Here is a 21,330-nt window from a genome sequence, read left to right on the forward strand (position 1 = left end):
ATTCTACTGCTTTAGATGTTAAGAAACAAATAAGAGAGCAACAATGTACACTTATAATCTGTACTTTCTCCTCCTCCCCCATAACGTACTGCTGTCAACATCAAAACAACTGGTTAGACTGTGTGGTATAATCAGTGCATAAATCCTCAAGAATCATGATAGGAAAAGCCTTCCAATAAAGCCACTGAATGGGTATCCAAAACTGCCTAATAAGGTTGGCCCTTGTTTACATGACAGACATTAGATCCTCATACTTCATTTCCTAGAGGAAGCAACATTCCCTATTCAAGAATTTTCCTCTGTATGTAATATTACACTTCCCTTGAATCAGCAACACAATCTGAAAGTTTTTCTGTATTGGTAACCTTGATACAGTATCAAACGTATAAAACATCATAGAATAATAAGACAGATCAATCAGATTATGTTGTGAGAGGACACAGATAAGAACTACATTTTTTTTCTTTTAAAGAACCATTTCTGTCTATGAAAGTTTATTTCAAAACAAACAATCCTGCAGGCTAAGAATAAACTTTAAAGTTGAAGTTATAAGGCAGAAAAATATCTGGCTCTATCATTTCCAAGACAAAACTGTTTTAGAGTAAGATACACATCTGCATATAATCAAATGCTTATCTCATGTGGAGCCTAATGGAAAGTGTAAGTGTCTAGTGTAAACTGAGTTAGGCCACAATGAAGAAAACTCACCAAACTTAAAGGGCATCTTCTGTTCTCAAAATCTGAGTCTATTCTTTCAGATGCTCACTGAATCCCCTGCGTGCACAGGGCACATGATCTAGTACAAAGCGATGAGTGAAGCACCAAACGTACTAATCAGTAACACCAAACTTCAAAATGAACAGCTAACAATGAATACCCAAAATGCAAAACTTAAGTTATTTAAATGTGAAACTGTATGATACACTATTAATTTCCTTTTCTTCTTGATATATACTCTCCCCTCTACCCTACATCAGAAACATAACCATTCTCATAGCTTGGTTAGAGAAAGAAAAAGTATAAAAAGACAACCAAAATCCCCAGAAGCCCACCCTGCTGAGATACCTAACACCTCAGAACCCCAACACAGTATGGTTTCACACACTCCCGAGCTAGCTGTGACCTCCCATACTCCTTTACGACATCTTCCATGACACAATCGCAGCCTGTATCTAGCTGCTACTCCTACATAACTCCTCACCCAACTCTTCCCTGACCGGCAGGTGAGCTCAGCTACTCTCCTGTCAGTTCTGAGGACCCTAAGTGTCCCTCAAATATTAACAGTTTCGTACATCGAAGAACCAAGACTGAACTCTGCTTCTACACTACCAACTACAATGCTTTGACAAATAGCAAAAAGTTTTTAAAAAAAAAAAAAACCTCACATGCTAGCACTCACTATTCAGAAAATGTTTCAAAAATAAGAACTTCAATTATTCCTTTAAAGATAGGTAAAACACTTGGGAAAAGAAAAAAACAATCAAACACTCAAAATACTTATTGAGTGGGACAATCTATTTTAGATAGAGTAGTCAAAGAAGACCCATGTAAGGAGGTGATACTTACACCTGGATCTCTGCCCTTACTCTAAAAATGTGAAGACTCAGAGGAAGAGCTTTTCAGGAAGTGGAAGCAATTTGAAGAGGCAACAAGGTAGAAAAGATCTTGGCAAAATCCAGAAACTGAAATCAGGCAAGTGAGGCTAAAGTTTAAAAGTTATTCAAGAGTTAAGTAAGTGAGTAACATGATATTTTTTAACAATTTCAAACTGAGCCAAACAAAGTTATAAGAAGGGAACACCATCATATGAGATACTGCACAATGGTTGAAAGTACAGAATATGGCTCAGAAATGTAGGATGGAGCCAAAAAGCTAAAGTGTTTTGGATTGATACAACTGGAAAAAAGGAACAACTAAAAAATTGTTTAAAAAAAATAATCTGGCATGATACATAATTATTTTTTAAAAAGATGACAATTATTTCAAAAAGGTATAAACACCTGAACACTATTCACCTGCCTCATGAAGAAAGAGACGTGTGTACCAAAGACACCTGCGTATATTCATGTATTTCATAAACTTCAGAGTAATAACCAAGAAACCACCCAACAGTGCTTCTGTCACAGGGATTCTGAAACTTTATGTAACTTGCATTAAGAAGAAATATAACATGGATACATCAAGCTCCAGTTTCCTGCTTCTCCATACAACTTTTAAATATGCTAATTTTAAGCATATGCTAATTTAAGCATTTAAGTAAAGTACAACAAATAATTAAATATGTAGAAAGTAGTTTCACTTGTAAATCTGATGTCTCTGTGCTATTTGGTTTTATTTTAAAACATACTCTGGACCCTGTTTCTAATTATGATCAGCAGGCAAAACAGTGATGCATGTGGCTGCAAGGCCCTTTTCATCCTTTCTAAAACATCACATGAAAACATAATCCTCAGCTGATTAAAAGAAATAACTCTGGACCATACCAGATTAACAAACCCAATGTAATTAAATTTCTCCAGCTTAACTACTACTAAATTTCTGATTCCATCCCCAGAAAGAAAACAAAACTGAACAGTAATAAAAACTAACAACAGCTCCCGTCTGTGCACAGATTTAATGATGCTTGCAAAGTTCCATGATGCTGCTTAAATAGCATCTAGGTTGGTATTAGAGTATATTCACCCCCTCATTCCTTTAATACAGTTATTGAGCATCCACAATATGCAGGAACCAGAGTAGGCCCTGGGGAGAAAGTGGCAAAGACAAGAAGGAACCTTATATACAGTTCATTTAGAATCTGGAAAGAAGAGAATAGAGGACCATGACAGAAAATAATATGCAGAATAATTTAGTGAGATCTGCAAAGAAGGCCTCTCTTAGGAAATGACATTTTAAGTTACAATCTGAAGGATGAGCAAGAGTTAGATAGATAGTAGAAAACATTTCTGCAGGCCTAGAACACTGAAAGATGGGATGTGGATGGAGCAAAAAGACTTGAGGAAGGCTAATTTAAGATGGGGCTAGAGAAGCAAAGAATGAAGAAATAAGGTAAACCACTCATATGAATAAACAATGCTTTGCGTACTATTTACTCAAGGTTATAGCCATCACATCCACTCATTTCTACCAGATACTACTGTATAATGAGAATAGATTTTGAGGCAACAGTTAGAACTGGACATGGAACAACAGACTGGTTCCAAATAGGGAAAGGAGTATGTCAAGGCTGCATATTGTCACTCTGTTAACTTAACTTATATGCAGAGTACATCATGCGAAATGCTGGGATGAATGAAGTACAAGCTGGAATCAAGATGGCTAAGAGAAATATCAATAACCTTAGATATGCAGATAACACAACCCTTACGGCAGAAAACAAGGAAGAACTAAAGAGCCTCTTGATGAAAGTGAAAGAGGAGAGTGAAAAAGTTGGCTTAAAATTCAACATTCAGAAAACTAAGATCATGGCATGGCAAATAGATGGGGAAACAATGGAAACAGTGACAGACTTTATTTTGGGGGGCTCCAAAATCACTGCAGATGGTGACTGCAGCCATGAAATTAAAAGACGCCTGCTCCTTGGAAGGAAAGCTATGATCAACGTAGATAGCATATTCAAAAGCAGAGACTTTACTTTGCCAGCAAAGGTCCACCTATTCAAGGCTATGGTTTTTCCAGTAGTCACGTATGGATGTGAGAGTTGGACTATAAAGAAAGCTAAGCACCGAAGAATTGATGCTTCTGAACTGTGGTGTTGAAAAAGAGTCTAGAGAGTCTCTTGGATTGCAAGGAGATCCAACCAGTCTATTCTAAAGGAAATTAGTCCTGAATATTCATTGGAAGGACTAATGCTGAAACTGAACCTCCAATACTTTGGCCACCAGATGGCAAGAACTGACTCATTGGAAAAGACCCTGATGCTGGGAAAGATTGAAGGTGGGAGGACAAGGGGCCGACGGAAGATGAGATGGATGGATGGCATCACTGACTCGATGGACATGAGTCTGAGTAAGTTCCAGGAGTTGGTGATGGACAGGGAAGCCTGGGGTGCTTCAGTACATGGGGTCACAAAGAGTTTGACACGACTGAATGAATGAACTGAACTGAACAGAAATGACAACTCATTCAGCATGATAGTTCTGGAGAACATTCCAGATCCTTGCTTCAAGAAGAATAGTGAAAGCAGATCAACCACCTTTCTCTGGGACAAACAGGTTTATTACTTTCCATGACCAGTTAAAACCAAAGACAAAGTTAAAAACAATAGTGCAAGATAAAAACTAGTGATTTTTTTACTCTTTTTATAACTCCTTTGCCTTTCACACATACAGTAGGATATTTTCTTTCTGGTTGTAATCAGTGTCGCTTTCTGAATAAGAAATGCTGTTAAGATTTGTTTTCAGTATCCAGGGGTACTATAAGTATAAATGTTTGAGATTAATTCTGATTTAAAAACAAAAGACGCACATTCTTAGGCATTTTCCTCATAATTCAAATAATTTTATTACTCATCAAAATTTCAAAAATCTGATATGCTTCTCTTTTAAATCTACTGATACCAATAATGAACAACTCAGATAATTTTTTTTGTAATTTTGTAGCAGCATAAATTTTAAGATGAAAATTCTAAGCTTTATATAAGTAAAACAATCACTAAAGAGCAGTATCCCAAAAGAATTAAAACTTGATAATTAAATGAAATGTTTAAAAAAAAAGGCTGAAAATTTACTATTTTTCTAGACTTAAAATTACTAGGTCCAAAATAAACACTTCCTCAAAGTATCCATTAAAACAGTCCTTTTGTTTTACTACTGATTTTTTCTTTTTTTTTAACCACAAAAGAGATCTTTAACTCTACCTCCTTATAAACTAGATTAAACAAAACATCTTCACTGTACAGTAAAATGAGCTCAAGAATTTGAAAACAAAATGTTAAGGACTGGGTTAACCTCTAATAATAAAAGAAAAGATTATATAGGCAAAATCAAGCCTTAATAAGAATGTCAGTACTCCGTACTTCTTTTACCGTGTTGACTTCATCTGGAGAAAGAGTTCTTAAAATTCTGTAATATTCAATGGTACAGCAAACTTTCTGATGGTAATTGTCCTAAATCTTTCACTCAGAAACCAAAAAACTACTTTTTTACAAAGTCAGACACAGCAGGTGGTACTACTCAGATAAGCAATGCTAAGTGCTACTTATATCAACAAAAGAGGAGCTTCCAGGGTGGCTCAGAGGTAAAGGAGCCTCCTGCTAAAGCAGGAGACAGGGGTTCAAGGCCCGGTCCGGGAAGATCCCACATGCCGCAGAGCAACTAAGCCCGTGCACCAAAACTACTGGGCTTACGCTCCAGAGCCCAAGAACTGCAACTACTGAAGCCTGCATGCCCCACAGCCTGTGCTCGGTAACAAGAGAAGCCACCACAGTGAGAAGCCCACATAGCACAACTAGAGCAGCCCCTGCTCTCTGCAACGAGAAAAGCCTTGCATAGCAACGAAAGACCCAGAGAAGCCAAAAATAAATAAAGTTTAAAAGACAAAACAAACAAACAAAAAGTCAACAAAAGAGCTGAAGGAAACATATTCCTAACAACTGAAGAGAAACCAGAAGGGTAAATAACTAAATGAGGGGAAAGGGCTATATAATATTGATATGATGTCGTATTTACAATTTTTAGCAGGAAATTCACTGTATAAGTGAATTACAAACCCAAAATGAGAAACAAAAAGGACTCAATCATGTTAAAAACACACACACAGTGCATGCACTCTTTTTTCGAAATTATGTTATCTTCTATAAGTGTATACAAATTAAGAAAGTCGCTTTTCAATCTTTACTACATTCTTCAGAAGTGCTATAATCTTAAGGGGAAAAGTCATCTTCTGAAACTTTCATTGGAAGCTTTTCTAATTTACCAATTAAACTATGAATACATGTTATCTCCAATGCTGGTGAGTTGTACCAATTGTAACACTTTGCAACCGAAGGACAGTCTGCCTTCTGCATATCATTTGTTAACCTCCATGAACTCTCAGCACCAGCCATTTTCCAAGGCTCTTTATTTTTACTTTAATGGTGAGAAGCAAATGTTTATTCAAGATATTCACATTATTTGTATAGGTGAAAAGAAATATGTAATTCTACAAAGAATAACCTAAGAAAGCATCATACATGAATTATTTTCCTATAATAAATCATTCTAAAAACTATCTTCAAAATAAAAAAAAAACCTTAGGTCAAGGTCATATTTCACAGAAATTCTTTGTGAAAACCGAAGAATTGAATTGTGAATTATCTGTAACAGTTACTATCTCATAGTGACGAAAATCTCCAGTAGAGCTATGGAAAATTAAAAATAATCACCATGAAGAAAAATGAACATGACCTTACTAAAAAGGAGAGGTAAGACATCACTAGGAATTTTTAAACATTTAAACCAACTTAATTCTGAACTTCAACCAGAAATTTTATATAATATTATTTAAAATTACAAAGAAAAATACTTTCATTCTAAGGCGTACTGAGACCCAGGAAAATTTTCACACCCTTAAGGATATAACCTACTAGTTCCAGATGAACTCTCAACTACATGCAGTAGACTGTTGATATATTAAATACTGGGTGTACATTCTGCTTCTTTCAAAGCTTCAGTGACCTGCAGTGAATTGGAAACTTACTAAAATAACATCTAATTAAAATTCTTCACAGTAGCCTGAGATTGTAAGACAGCAAATAAAGTCCCATTCTCACCTTGTTTACTTGCCATCTGTCTCTTTCTTAAATGTCAAGTGCTGAAAATGCGAGAAGAATTCTAGTTATTTTACTCCCACATAAATGACAGTTTACCATACATGCATACTAAGAAGACTCTCAACTTGGTGTGGGAATGATGCCACATGTATAGCACGGGAAGTAAATAAAGAGCAGTTACATAATGGAAAGTTATCAGGGACAGAAGACATCCACACTATCTTTAAATGAAATGGGTATTTTGGGTGACTAGAGGAAAATAATGTTTGCCTTTTGTGTCTCATTTACAAGACTTTACTTTCCAGCCTTCAAGTCATGCCAAAGATGTGCTAGAACCACCACACTGCACAACTTCCTGGAGCACCACTTCCCTTAGGAAAGAGTAAAAGCATCAAGACACACCTGCCTAGGCCACCTTCCCTCTGTCAATGGTTTCTGAGATCAGAAGACCCATTCGGTCAAGTCCAGGAGGCATGTCCTCTCCTTCAGATGCCACTAAAGACTTCCTCTTCCAGGATCAAAATAATTTATCATGGTTATCTGTGCCTAAAACCACCTCCCTGGAAATGAAAAGTAAATTTGGGAGTGTCCCCAATCTTGACAAAATAAATAACATTAAATTTTATTATGTAAGAAGAACTATTAAGATAAATTGAAAAGAACAACTTAAGAGGTTCCTAAATTAGTCTGAGGAGATACTATGAAAGCATCACAGAGGCAACAGAAAACAGAAAACAAAGGTTATAATCTAAGGACTTCCACAGTTACAGGAAGAGGAAAAGTATTTGCAAAGATTTTCAGGCAAGTTTCAGTATTAAAATATGGCCTGAGAAATGGATGGATCATGGCCAATCAAAATGGTAAAGTTGAGATTACTGACATCCCACACTAGTTAACTTACAAAAACACACAAAACCACCCCCACCTTGGTACAGTGAGTCAAAACAAACTGCTGACAAAACCTCACAGCTATGTGAGGGGGCGCAGTAATAATACACAGTGAGAACACACATGTCTCTGTTTTCTTTTAAAGTCTGTTTCTAAGTCTGCATGGTTGATGTAAGAGAACAGCAATTCCTTTCTTTAAAAGCCCTGTCTACGTATTCAAAATGTCTCAGATGTCCCTCTGAGCTGGTATGCTCATGCCAAAAAAAAAAAAGGAAAAAAGCTTTCCGCTTATACAGCAAGAATTCCAGATCTAACTGCCCAACCCTGCCCTTTAAAAGGGAAGAAAAAAAAAATGGCAGTTAAGGAAATATATATAAATGCCAAAAAAAAAAAAAACCTCCTAGCTCAAAATTGAAAACTAATTTTCAAGTTTGAAAATCCTTATCTGTAACAGGGAATTCCATCAGTAAAAGCACAAGATGACCACCATAATAAAGACTTTTTTCATTTGTGCACATGTATTTATGCACTCCCTGAAGAGTCGTGAAATGATTTAACGACCATCTGCTGCACAGCAAGCTGTAAAGAGGATAAAGCACTTCTGTCAATAATACATATCAAACGAAACTGGACTATTCATGTGAAGAACATAGATTTCTGGAGGATTCCCCAGTTGCTGAGAAGTTCTGGGTATTCAGGGTCATAAATACAACACAGCATAAAAACAAAAACAGTCTTTGAAGAAATGGTAAAGGAAGAGGAAGTGAAAACATTCATAGGAGTTCAGATGGAGAGCTAGTATGTCAATAGAAAAGCTGTAAAAATATGCTCATTGCCATGTGCAGTTTGCAGCAACAAGCAGAATGGTGACACAGTGGGTTTTTCAGGAGTTTATGTCAGGTACTAAGGGTGACCATAAAGACACTCCATTAGAGTGCTTACAAACTGAAGAAATTTTACCAACTTTATCCAAAAATATCACTACATTAAGGACATTTTGCATATACACAGAATTAAATATTGAGGATTCCCTGGTGGTCCAGTGGTTAAGATTCTGCACTTTCATTGCAGGGAGCATGGGTTCGATCCAGGGATTGAACTAAGATCCCACAAGCCAGACCGCCAAAAAAAAAAAAAAAAAAAGAGAGAGGAATTGAGAATTGCTGTAAAATACAACCATTCTATAATAAATAATAGTGGTATTATTGTGCTTATGGACAGTTTTCCTACTAAAATCAATGGCACTTATTGCCAAGTCTGAAGAAGCTTACATTCAGAGTTTATCTACAAATTCTAAAAACTAAGCCTTTGGACACTTCACTGGCCTCCCCCACACCATGTAACACTTTCATTTTCTCATGTCTCTAGGCCCTAGTAGCTCATAAACAAGGAATAAATCAGAACCTTCAAATAAGTTTACACCAATTCTAGAGAAACAATCCTATACTTTTATGAGTGTTGGCCAATTCTGAAGCACTGTTCTTGATACTGTTGGAGAAACACAGGAGTGCTTTTTGCTTTTAAACAACTTACATTGAGGCATTTTAAATGATCTGTCTTATCACTATTTTAAAAAGATGACAATATGTGGTTAAGGGTCATATGAAAGGTCTTGATAAATATCAGAAGAAAAAAGATACTGGAGTGATCAGAAAATGCGGAAATAAGATAGGGATGGGACAGAGTGGGAGCGTCAGCTATATAATAATAGAAAAGGCTGCAGAAATGGGGGGTGCATAGGAAGATGAAGAGGAATTAATTAGCAAGCTAAAAGGCTGCATGTGAAGGTAAATTTTAAGGACAGTGATTAGGCCAATCTGCCAAGAATATGAAAAAGAATTCCAATCCCTTTTGTCCAAAAAAACTCTTTCAAAAGCCTTTCAGAAACTTACCTGTCTTGGGACCCTGAGTGACAACTGGGAGTGGTCATCTACCTGCTGCTGCTGCTAAGTCACTTCAGTCGTGTCCGACTCTGTGCAACCCCATAGACATCAGCCCACCAGGCTCCCCCATCCCTGGGATTCTCCAGGCAAGAACACTGGACTGGGTTGCCATTTCCTTCTCCAATGCATGAAAGTGAAAAAGTGAAAGTGAAGTCGCTCAGTCGTGCCCAACTCTTAGCGACCCCATGGACTGCAGCCCACCAGGCTCCTCCATCCATGGGATTTTCCAGGCAAGAGTACTGGAGTGGGGTGCCATTGCCTTCTCCAGGTCATCTACCTACAGTGATGATAAAGGAAGTTTAGTAAAGCAAAAGGAGTGCTGAACAGATCTGGGCTTCTTCTAGCCTCACCTGTGCCATCTCAATGATCCCAGGGGACTGTACACATAAACTGAGACGATTTGACTTAGGGAATCTTAAGAGCAGGCAGAATATCGGAAATAACTAGGGCACTTTTTGAAAATGTGGATACATTTAGAATTCAACTGGTAAAGGCAGAGGTACTGCAGAAAGTCAGGGATCTATACTTAGCCATTCTAGGGGGTGAGAATGCATCATTTGGTCTGGGCTGTGTACAGAAGCCACTAGATTAGATGACTGCATAAAGACATTAATAATAGATCTTGTGTATCTTGTGTTTCAAAAAATACCCTATGAAAAAAGTTTAAATTTATCACACATTAAAACTATATACAAATTAAATATATCATACTGACACAAGACAGAAAATGGGGGTCTAATAAAGATTTAGCTCTTGATCATTGACTCCCTTCCATTAACATTTTATTGTCCTCAGAATATCACAAGGATCAGTAATGCATAAAGCATCACTAGCAGAACAGATGGAGAAGGAAATGGCAACGCACTCCAGTGTTCTTGCCTGGAGAATCCCAGGGATGGGGGAGCCTTGTGGGCTTCCGTCTATGGGGTCGCACAGAGTCGGACACAACTGAAGCGACTTAGCAGCAGAACAGAACAAAAATCAAGAGGAAGAAAAAAACGTTTAAGTTAAAAATGCCAAGTTTCTAAGACTACCATCAAAGATTGTATCAACAGTGCAAAGGTCAGTAAACTTTTTCAGTAAAGGCTCACACAGTAGATATTTTCAGCTTTGTGGGCCATTCAGTCTCTGTGGCAACTACTGACATCTGTCAGTGAAGCCACAGAAGGGCATGTCCACGTACCACTGAAATTTTACTTACAGAAAGAAGCACAGGCTGTAGTTTACCATATACTGATAAAGTGGAGAAAAGACTGTGACAAATTACCAACTTTACTTCAGTTGCTTTATAAAAAAATAAAAATCTTACATATCCAACTCTGGAGAATAAACTAAAATTAGAATTATACAGAGGAAGAAAAAAAAAAACACCAAAAATATGGTTAAAGGGAATTTGCTGTTTCGTATTAAAGAAATTAATAAGAATTAAGAATTTGACTAAATTTAAGAATTTAACTAAATATTGACGAATTTAACTAAATTTAACTGAATCCGGGCAAACCTACTTTAACTGGATAAGTGAGACCTGGCTGACAAGAACAGAGATCTATAGTCAAATTAAAATTTTCTAAATTTTTCTGGAAAAGAATAAAACTAACAGCTCCACATGCTGTTACTATACTGAAAATCAATATACTCCATAAAAAGCCTTCAGAACAAAAACTGAAATGTTTTCAGTATGTAGAAGATGAGTTAACATTTTACCTTCATTAATATATTTCAGCCAAAAATATTTAAGTAAACCTCTCCTATTTCCTCAAAGGAATTAAAAGTTTTAAGTCACAGGCAACTTTTGTCTCTCACACACTCTCTCACAGATAAATGCAACAAAAAAGCATGTTTCAGAAACGCAGCTTTCAACAAACAATCCTGAATTTATATGCTGTCTTGTAAAAAAAAAAAAAGTTTCTGAGCATTTGACATATATCAATAATGGCTTAATAAAGATGAGGAAATACCTCCTTTTCACAAGTATAAAATGTGCTAATTGTTCAAATGAGTCTTCCTGAAAGAAAGTTGAAAAGGGCTTACAAAGCTGATACCCTTCAGCTGTCGACAGCTGCAGGCTCACACATGCTGACTGGTAATAAGACATTATTTAGAAACACATCACATCTGAATATATACAATTCCTGTCAAGTCATGTAACCTCCAATCAGTTTAGTTTCTCCATATAGAAAATGGAATTGGAATACTTAGCACTCATCTCTGAGGCATGTTTGATAACAAAGATAGTAATACAAGGCCTATAAAACAGAATTTCATTCTTCCTTACCTACTGAAACTAATTACTCGCTTTCAATTACGTGGGTCTGAACATAAGTTTGCAGTTGTCAAAGTTTAGAAGAGAATGAGGTATTACTCAACGAAAACAGAAAACAATTGTTTTCTCTTTTAAAGGATAATGAGTTCAAGATGAAACTGTCTTAGTCTTCCTTCCTTTAATTTTAAATATCGTCCCCTAGAAAGCCAACAAGAAGAGAAAAAATTTACGTCTACTGTTCTGGATATAACAATTTCTCAGGCCTAAAAAGACCTAAGAGAATCTGCTTGGAGGGAGCAAGCTGGTAGAAAGGTTCCTGAACAGCTTTTTGATGGACAGCAGAAAGAGGACAGGTGTGTGTAGCCGTACTCTTCCTTCCTCAGTGTTGTAGGCAAAAAATATATGACGCTGCAGCAGGAATTCTACAACCATGAGAGCTGACTAGAATGAGGATGAACCCAACTCACTGTAGTTTACTAAAGAAGTAAACTACAAAGCCAGAAAGAGCTTGGGTCTCCGACAGCATGCTGAGAGTTACACATCCCTATATATGTAAACAACTGTTGCTCACATATTACTACTTTCATCCAAACACATTCCTAATTTATGCAACATATATACTCAGCCTATGTTGACAGAATGCTTTTAAAATTGTACTGTCCAAAACCTGGACAAAATTTAAACCCTACTTTAAGCCAAGACTTGGCAAACCAAAACCCCCAGGGCTAATTTAGTCTACCACAATATTTTTCTAAATAAAGTTTTACTAGAACACAGCAATTCCAATTCATTTACATATTGTCCATATCTGCTTTCCTATAATAAAGAAGAGCTAACTATTTGCCAGAGACCATCTGGCAAGTTTAAAATATTTACTGTCTAGTTCTGTAGTTTGCTGACCCCTGGTTTAAGTCACTCAACCTGTCATTTTTAGAAATGATTTACCCTTGTTTTACTAATATCCTTGAGTTTATTTTTTAAAATCTTAATTTGAAACCATACTTGTAACACACTTTTCAGAATTCAGAATCAGTCACGCTCAGGCATGTCTGACTCTTTGCAACCCCATGGACTGTAGCCAGTCAGGATATTCTGTCCATGGCATTTCCCAGGCAAGAATACTAGACTAGGTTGCCATTTCTTACTCCAGGGGACCTTCCCGACCCAGGGATTGAACCCATGACTGTTGGGTCTCCTGTATTGGCAGGCAGATTCTTTACCACTGATATTAAAGATACAAAGTGAACATGAAGTACAACCGCCTCTATGCCACCAACATGGAAAACACCTCCCACATCTTTTTTTTTTAATTTGCAATACAGAAAACTTCCTAAACAGAATTAATGATAATGAAGTAAGTCATAATTAACCACTTTAATTAATCCTCCAGAGCTTATCACAAAATAATAGAATAAAACAGGGATTCTTAATCAAGGGATAATTAGGGCTATTAATATTATAACTTAAATATTCATACTCATAGTACTAATAATTTCTTGAGATGGCATTTTATACATTGAAATAAAAGTAATTATGAATTCACTTATTTCAACTTATATAATTTTTTATTGATTAAAGTCAAATTTCATCATAGTTTTCAATGTGTAAAAATTAATAAATTAATTCACAGTGCTTTTCATTATAAACCTGAAAAAAAAAATACAAAATTATTGGAGCTACAGATCCTTCAAAAAATAATTTTCAGTAATTTGTTTGGCATTATCGTCTACTGAGCAGTTTTTCACTCTTTCATGACATATATTGTAGTAAGTTTAAATATTCTTCCACCTCCATAGTAAAAATTTTACACTGCTGTATTTGATCCATGTTATAGGTAAACTGTGCCCTCTAAAAATATATACTGAAATCCTAGCCTCAACCCTACCTAGGAATGTGACCTTATTTGGATATTATTTCTCTATAAATGTAATAAAATTAAGATAGAGTCATTAGGCTAGGTCCTGAGCCAAGGTGACTGGGGCCTTCCTAAGAGGTAAATCTGTAGACATACACACACACACATACACACAGTGACAGTCTTCAGAGGCAGAGACTGAAGTTACATGGCCACAAGTCAAGAAGTGCCTGGGGCTACCAGAATCTGCAGGAGTCGAAAGCACCCTGCCCTAGAGGGTTGGAGGGAGCATGGCCCTCTGGACATCTTGATTTCAGACTCTAGGCTCCAGAAATGTGAGAGAATCAACTTAAGGCAACATATGCTGCAATTTAAGCCATTCTGTTTGTGGTCGTTTATTACAGCAGCCCTAGGAAATTAATAGTCACACATGTGATTACATGTGATCACATCACATGATCAGATGTTCAAAGTAACACATTTCAATAATAAATCTAAATTATCTTTGAGTTTAATCTCTTCCTCAGTGGTTCTACCAAATGAGACAGCCAGTCTCAATCTTTATGATTTAAATCTATAAATGGGCACCTTCTGCAATGACCGTAAGTGTAACCTGCTACAACTAATACACCTATCTATAAACAACTCATGCATAAATGAAAACTCCAACAAGAACTCATGCTCTAATAATGGTCTTTAAGAGACAAAAGATTAATACTAAAAATGGGTTTAGAAAACTGAATACTCCTGAAGCACTTTATTTCAAAACAGTGAAACATGAGGACTATTTTATGACCTAACCAATTAGTGCGGGATGCTAATCTGTTTGGATTCCCAGAAACTCCACTTCTACATTAAATCACCAAAAGAAAGAAAGAAAGAAATGCTTCTTGGGCAAGATTTCCAAGCATTCTTCAGGCTATAGAATTATCACTGCAGCTTTTCTGTTTTATAAACAAACTTCAATTTAGTTTTGTAAAAAACTGCCAAAGGATCGCTCTTTAACTATCAATAAATAACAAATCTGCCACTTGAAACACATCATTCATCAACCTTCTTTGTGGGAGTATTGTTATCATGAAACTGAAAACAGGCATTCTTTCTTGAGTGCTTCTGGATTTTAATTATCAAATTTGAATGTCACCGGATATTTACTGAAAGGAAAACATCAATTTTAATAAGCTGCCTTAAGACTGAGAAACATAAAAGGTGTTCAACCGTAAAGCCAAGTTCTCTTGAGCCTTGTGAGTTGGCTTTACTGTCTTATGATACAATGGTTATTACTCAAAAATTTTAATCAACTGCAAGTAAAAATTCTCCAATTTTAAAATCAAAATATGTGTATATAATATATATTTTGGCCTGGAAGGAATTTAAATAAATTGCAATGAAATGCTTAATACCTAATAAACCAGGTGTTATAGACTGAATGGTGTTAATAGAGGGCTGGGGAAAGAAAGTAAATAAATACCAAATAAATGGATTAAATGTAAACATTTTGGTTAAAATTTAAAAAAAAGTGGGCACTAGATCCAGCTTTAAATTTGAGTATCTGGATAGCAAAATAAGTTGTATTATTTTGCATTCTGAAAATATATCCCAAAGAGAAAACTGCTGAAGAAACCCCTTTCTCTTTTGACTTGTATGAAAATCAACAAATAAACTACTTTGTATCCAGTTAGCAAAAGTAGCATGGATGTAGTTGGTCATAAAGTCCTTAACAGTCAAAGATTCTGCAAGCTCTGACCTGCCCACTCTAACAGACTCCTTTTGTCTAACTTTGAAAGATTTATCTAAACAACTTTATTGTGGCCTATATATTCATAGCATATTAAAGAAAAAAGCCCCTTCATGTCCAAACTTTAGAAAAGTATATTCATGTCTCTCAGATCCTTGAAATATGAATGAAAGTGTTCTTATCAAGACTAAATAAACTATTCATTGATGATAAATTAATCTCAGGAAGATGCTCACTTTTTCTAGAGAAAATTTCATTTCCTACTTGGCAGACACACTTGGACTGATTACTATTTTCCTCTGTATCCAAATTATATATCATCATTTTAAAATATCACAAATTAATCTTTCCCTTCCTCTACTCTTACACTGAAAAGGAAAACATGCCTAGAATGCAGACACATATAAAAAATTAAATAGCAATGGAGTATGTTTATATTAAAATATTTATGTTCAAAAATCTATCCACAACCTATTTTGACTTATTTAGAAATCATATTTTTCTACTTGCAGCTTGTCCCTTGTTCTCATGAAATGCAAAAGAATTGAAATTTTCACCATTAGTTAAAAAAAAAAAGAAAATAGAAAGATTAGGTTAATATTTAAAATATAAAATTGTTTTCTTAAAAGAGTATAAACCATTCCTTCTCGTGCATCATTAAACAATAGATATTTCATGAAACAAATGGAATGCATTTAATACCGCACATTATTTACAGACGACATAACTTTCCTAAGATTAACTCTCCTGCAAATGATTATTATAATAACAAAAAATAGCATTTTTTACTAGAAACTACTATTGGATTCGAAAAAATATTTAAGAGACTAATGGAGCAACAGGGACATTTAGTTTGAAACAAACCACAGCCTCATTTTTTGACGTTGAAATGTCTAAACCAACAAATACTGTGAATATCCAGAAAACAAGAAAAGACTGGAAAACACATACTGCAATCAGAAAAGCAACCAAGGTCACAAAGAACACTGGAGGAGAAATGGCATCAGACCACGGGATCCCTGCACTCTTCCCTCACGGCCTTCTCACAATGCACAGGGCTGCCCAGGAGAAAACGTGGAACTTGATGAGAGATTATAAACAAGGCCACTAACCTCTGAGGTCCAGCAATAATTAAAACTACTACACAGAACACAAAGGTCCGTATCTTTATATGGTGAAATGGGAAACCCATGAGGAACTTCAACACTGCTAACATGTACTCATGTTTATACAAATGTAAACACTTCAGTTAATACAACACTAGTCTTTGGCCAAAGCAATGCTGTCATACAGCCCTATGAGGAAGGCAAGGAGGTTGGTTTGCAGCTTTGTATTCTGTTGTTGCCCTTATTGTTGCTGCTGTTGTTGTAGCTGATGTTGTTTTGATTCAACTTATCTTTAGTGTATCAGTTTCAAAATGTCCTTGGTACACTATTTCATGAATTACAACACAGGCATAAACATCAAGCATGGTGATTTGTGGTTCTTTAAGGAGAAAGGCACTTTATTAATGAAGCAGGCTATACATTTTTCTTTGCTCAGCCAAATGGTCAAGAAAGAAAAAGACTTTTGCCTGATGCTCCTGCACGAATTTTTTTTTTTTTTTTTTGTATTTTTTTTTTTAATTTATTTATTTTTTTTTCTAATTTTATTTTATTTTTAAACTTTACATAATTGTATTAGTTTTGCCAAATATCAAAATGAATCCGCCACAGGTATACATGTGTTCCCCATCCCAAACCCTCCTCCCTCCTCCCTCCCCATACCATCCCTCTGGGCCGTCCAGTGCACCAGCCCCAAGCATCCAGCATCGACCTGCACGAATTTTTTAAACAAAGGCTAGCATTTTCTAGAATTAATTTTTTAATGTCAAAATACATTTTAAAAAATCTTTTTTTGGAATGACTATTATTATACTAGCTATGCACACTATGATTTGTTTTCTACAACACATGTACATAAAGAATGGCCCAGGGGCTTTCACATGATATTAAGAATAAGACAACATCTATGTATTACTCTTTGGCATGAATTTTTTTAGGGCCTTTATTTTCTTCTCAGATCGGCTATCAAACACAGAGCTATTTTTCCATCTCAGTTGACTTCTGGTTTTGTTTCAGTGGTTACAAACCAGAGTGTAGGAGGGAAAAATGGGTTGTAGCACTCTGGTTCACTGAAGCAGTTCTAAAACATGGAAAATCTGATTATCATTATGCCATCACCTCTGGGTGTTCTACAAAAACAGTGCCCGACACCAGGGTGTGAAGAACTGGTGATTAATACATAACTTTTTAAAAGAGAGAGAAAACTTTTTTCTTTTAAAATGATCAATTGATGAAACTGCCAGGCACATCATTGAAGAGAGGCATCTTCTGTCAATTTCACAGTTGTCATCTGTAGCTACCCTGTAACTACTTCACACCCACTTTGACTTTTGCCACTAAAACTTAAGAAACGTGTTATAAAGTTTCTCCTCTTCTCTGTGCTTGAAACTATAAATTGTCCCTTCTCTACATGACTCCTAACTCCTATTCCACATTTGCAAACACCATGTGTGCCAGAGACCAGTGAATTATTCTTACCAGAAATGCCAGTTAAGAATGGTGTAGACCTTGCTCAGAAAGCACCAACTCAGTGTGAGGTTCAAATGTTTGGGGAGGGGGGATATGGGGAAAAAGTGATTCTGGAGCAGAAAGAGGTTTACTATAAAACTCAAGTGACGCATACAGGCTTCTATTCCACCCATTCTCAAAGCAAGAGGCTTGGACTATGTGCTCTTAATATCTATTTCCATGGCAAATAAATGTATTTAATTTCTACCTCTCACCCTCTACACATGGAATACACTGCATGCCCTTTGCTATATCTATTTATTTTTCTATTTGTTATTATATTTATCACATTTATGTGAAACTGTCTTAAAAATTCAGGCTGCTGATATTTAAGCAATCAATTAAAGCACAGCTGGTTCAAAACTGATGACTGATTTTTTCCCCACTAATCCCTACATTTAAAAGAAATCCACAAAGAAGTTTATTTTTGATACAACAGGAACATTAAAATAAAATTTTGATTCATGTATTCATTCAGGACAATTTTCTTCAGTAAAGTACAGAATCTTTCAGGGAAATGCTGGTTTTGTCAATGAACTCCAAATTACTATTTCTACTATAACTGTCCTTCATTTTTAGCTTAAAAATACTGATGTCCCTAGCGACATTATTTACAAAATTAAAAAAAAATATATTGTTCAGAGAATTTATAATATTCCCAATAATCAATGTATCATACATGTTAGGTAAGAGTCATAATACTAAACAGAATACTCAAATGCCTAACAACCACGAGAAGATTCTAAGTTTCTTTCAAATTCTATAGAGTAAGACGTCCCAGAGCTCCAAGTACAATGCTTAACCTCAGTTAACATTTGAAAAACTAAGGGAATACAGAATGAATTGTTTAAAAATATATTACCACTAAAAGAAACACAAATAGAAAATCTGCATCTTGCTACAGTGTACCAAGGACAGTACATCATTACGAATTATGATCAGACATCTATCAAATGCAAGCTTTGCATAAACAGTGGCCATTGAACATTATCAGAAAATGGAACACGGATGAAAGAAAAATCCAATTAGAAATATGCTACACCAGCACAGAAGCTAGTAAGCGTAGGGTTGAATTTCAAACAGAGACAAAATTTACTTGGATACTTAAAACACAGAATTTACAGAGTTGCCTCAATATGATCACTTAACATTATGCAATCTGTCATCATCTATGGAAATCTATACACGATCAATCGAAATTTATAAAATTTCACCATGATATGTTCACACATAAAAAGCCAAAAAAAAAAATCAAAACTTATGTATGAAATGGTAATTATAAGACATCTCCTGAGCTAAAAAATATTTCAAGTTTCTAAAAATGATATAAAGTGAAATAAAGCTAACCCCATTAAATATTACTACATCCAATTAAAACACTGTATCCACTTGAATTCCTGGATCCTAGAAGTTATATACTTTCTCACTGACCTGATAACCTAAAAAGTAAAATTTCATGGACTGCACTGCTAGGTTAAGAATTTCAGGGCTACCAAATCTGATTAAGATGTAGAAAGATATTTCTAAAACAATTTAGTGTTATTAGATCAATGGCAAAACTACAAGGTAAAAATACAGTTTTAAACACAAACATGTGCCTTTCCATAACATTGGACCATTTTTGGAAAGTCTGTAAGAAACCAACACTATGATAGTTCTCTTCCTTATTTCCAGAACCCTGTGGCAATTCAAATTCCCATTAATAGGCCTGGACAGAGTCTCAGAGCTTGAAGCTAAAAAGACAACTAACTAACTGGAAGATTCACCACCCTCAAGATGTGTAAACTGTGGTCCAATAATATTAAGTGATGAGCCCACAGTTACATAATTGGTTAGACTCCTATGATTATGTTAGGATTCATCACTAATTTAGAGAGCAAATTATAAATAAGTAAACATTCATGCCATTTTACCTTTGGCAGAGGGTTTTCCTACATTTAAATTTGATGGTTTTACTCACTCTGTGTATTTGTTTGGCTGGTATTTACAACTTCAGTGTCTACATACATAGATAACTGAATTTTCTGTTATACAATCTTATATATATTTCATTAGACTAAAGGAGGCAACTGTTTCTGACCTGTAATAGAGATTTCTTAGAAGTTTTTCCAATATCTAAGGAAACTAAAATCCAAAGACATTAAGAGTCTTAAACTAAAATTCACCTCAACTATATTAAGACATTATATACTTTAATTAATATTTGTTTTACAGTCCAGAAATATAAATAGATGATCACTATCTAGATGTATTCTAGATATAAATGTCCCAGAAACGGAAAACGCTATTATTTTTTCTATTCGGCTAAAGACAGATCATGAAATTTAATGTTGAAATAGCCAAACAACAAATTTTAATGAAGAATCTCCAAGTCAAAAATTCTGGCTATGAAATGAGGATTCAGTTGATGTTATTCCAGGCATCAACACTCCAGCTTCTCGCTTAACAAAGAATAGGAATTGAAGTTACATCTGCCAGTCATATCTAGCACACCCACGCATCCAATCAAGACTCTGTCCTAAAGACACTGTCCAATACCAAGTGCTGGCTGAGTGGAGCAACAGAAACTCTTCACTGCCAGTGGGAATGTAAACTGTACAGCCACTTTGCAAAACAATTTGGAAACTTCTTACAAAACTTCACACAGGCTTATCATAATATCAAGTAATTATGCTCCTAAGTATTTGCTCAAATGAGCTGAAATTGAAATTTATGTCCACACAAAATCCTACACATCAGTATTTATAGCCGCTTTATACATAACTGCCAAAACTTGGAAGCAACCAAGATCTCCTTCAATAGATGAGTGGATTAAACAAATTGTACTACATCCACATAATGGAATATCACTCAGTAATAAAAAGAAATCAACTATCAAGCTATGAAAAGACACTGGGTAACCTTAAATACACACTGTTAAGTAAAAGAGGCCAGTCTAAAAATGTTACATATTACATGATTTCAACTATATGCCATTCTGAAGAAAGCAAAACAATAGACTAAAAAGATGACAACTGCTAGGGCTTCAAGAGGTGTGGTGAAGGCAGGCCGGTAAGGAAACAATGAGCAGGTCAGGCACGGGGCATTTTTAGAGCAGTGAAACTATTCTCCATGATACTAGAGAGATGGATACATGACCTTATTATACATTTGTGGAAATTCATAGAGCCATGCAACACAAGGAGTGAACCCTAACAGACACTATGAACTTTAGTTAATAATACTGCATCAGTAATCAGTTCATCAGTATAACAAAAGTACCATTCTTGGCAAGCTGTTA

At 35.5% G+C, this 21,330-nt stretch overlaps 1 protein-coding gene across 7 annotated transcripts in view; it reads right to left on the reverse strand.

Moving 5' to 3' along the window:
- The window catches only part of CBLB (Cbl proto-oncogene B), a 227,703-nt gene that overhangs the window by 191,273 nt on the left and 15,100 nt on the right, over nucleotides 1-21,330 (reverse strand). The window lies entirely within an intron of this gene.

This window comes from Bos mutus, chromosome 1 (genome assembly GCF_027580195.1).
Source record: "Bos mutus isolate GX-2022 chromosome 1, NWIPB_WYAK_1.1, whole genome shotgun sequence".
Classification (NCBI taxonomy): Eukaryota; Metazoa; Chordata; class Mammalia; order Artiodactyla; family Bovidae; genus Bos; species Bos mutus.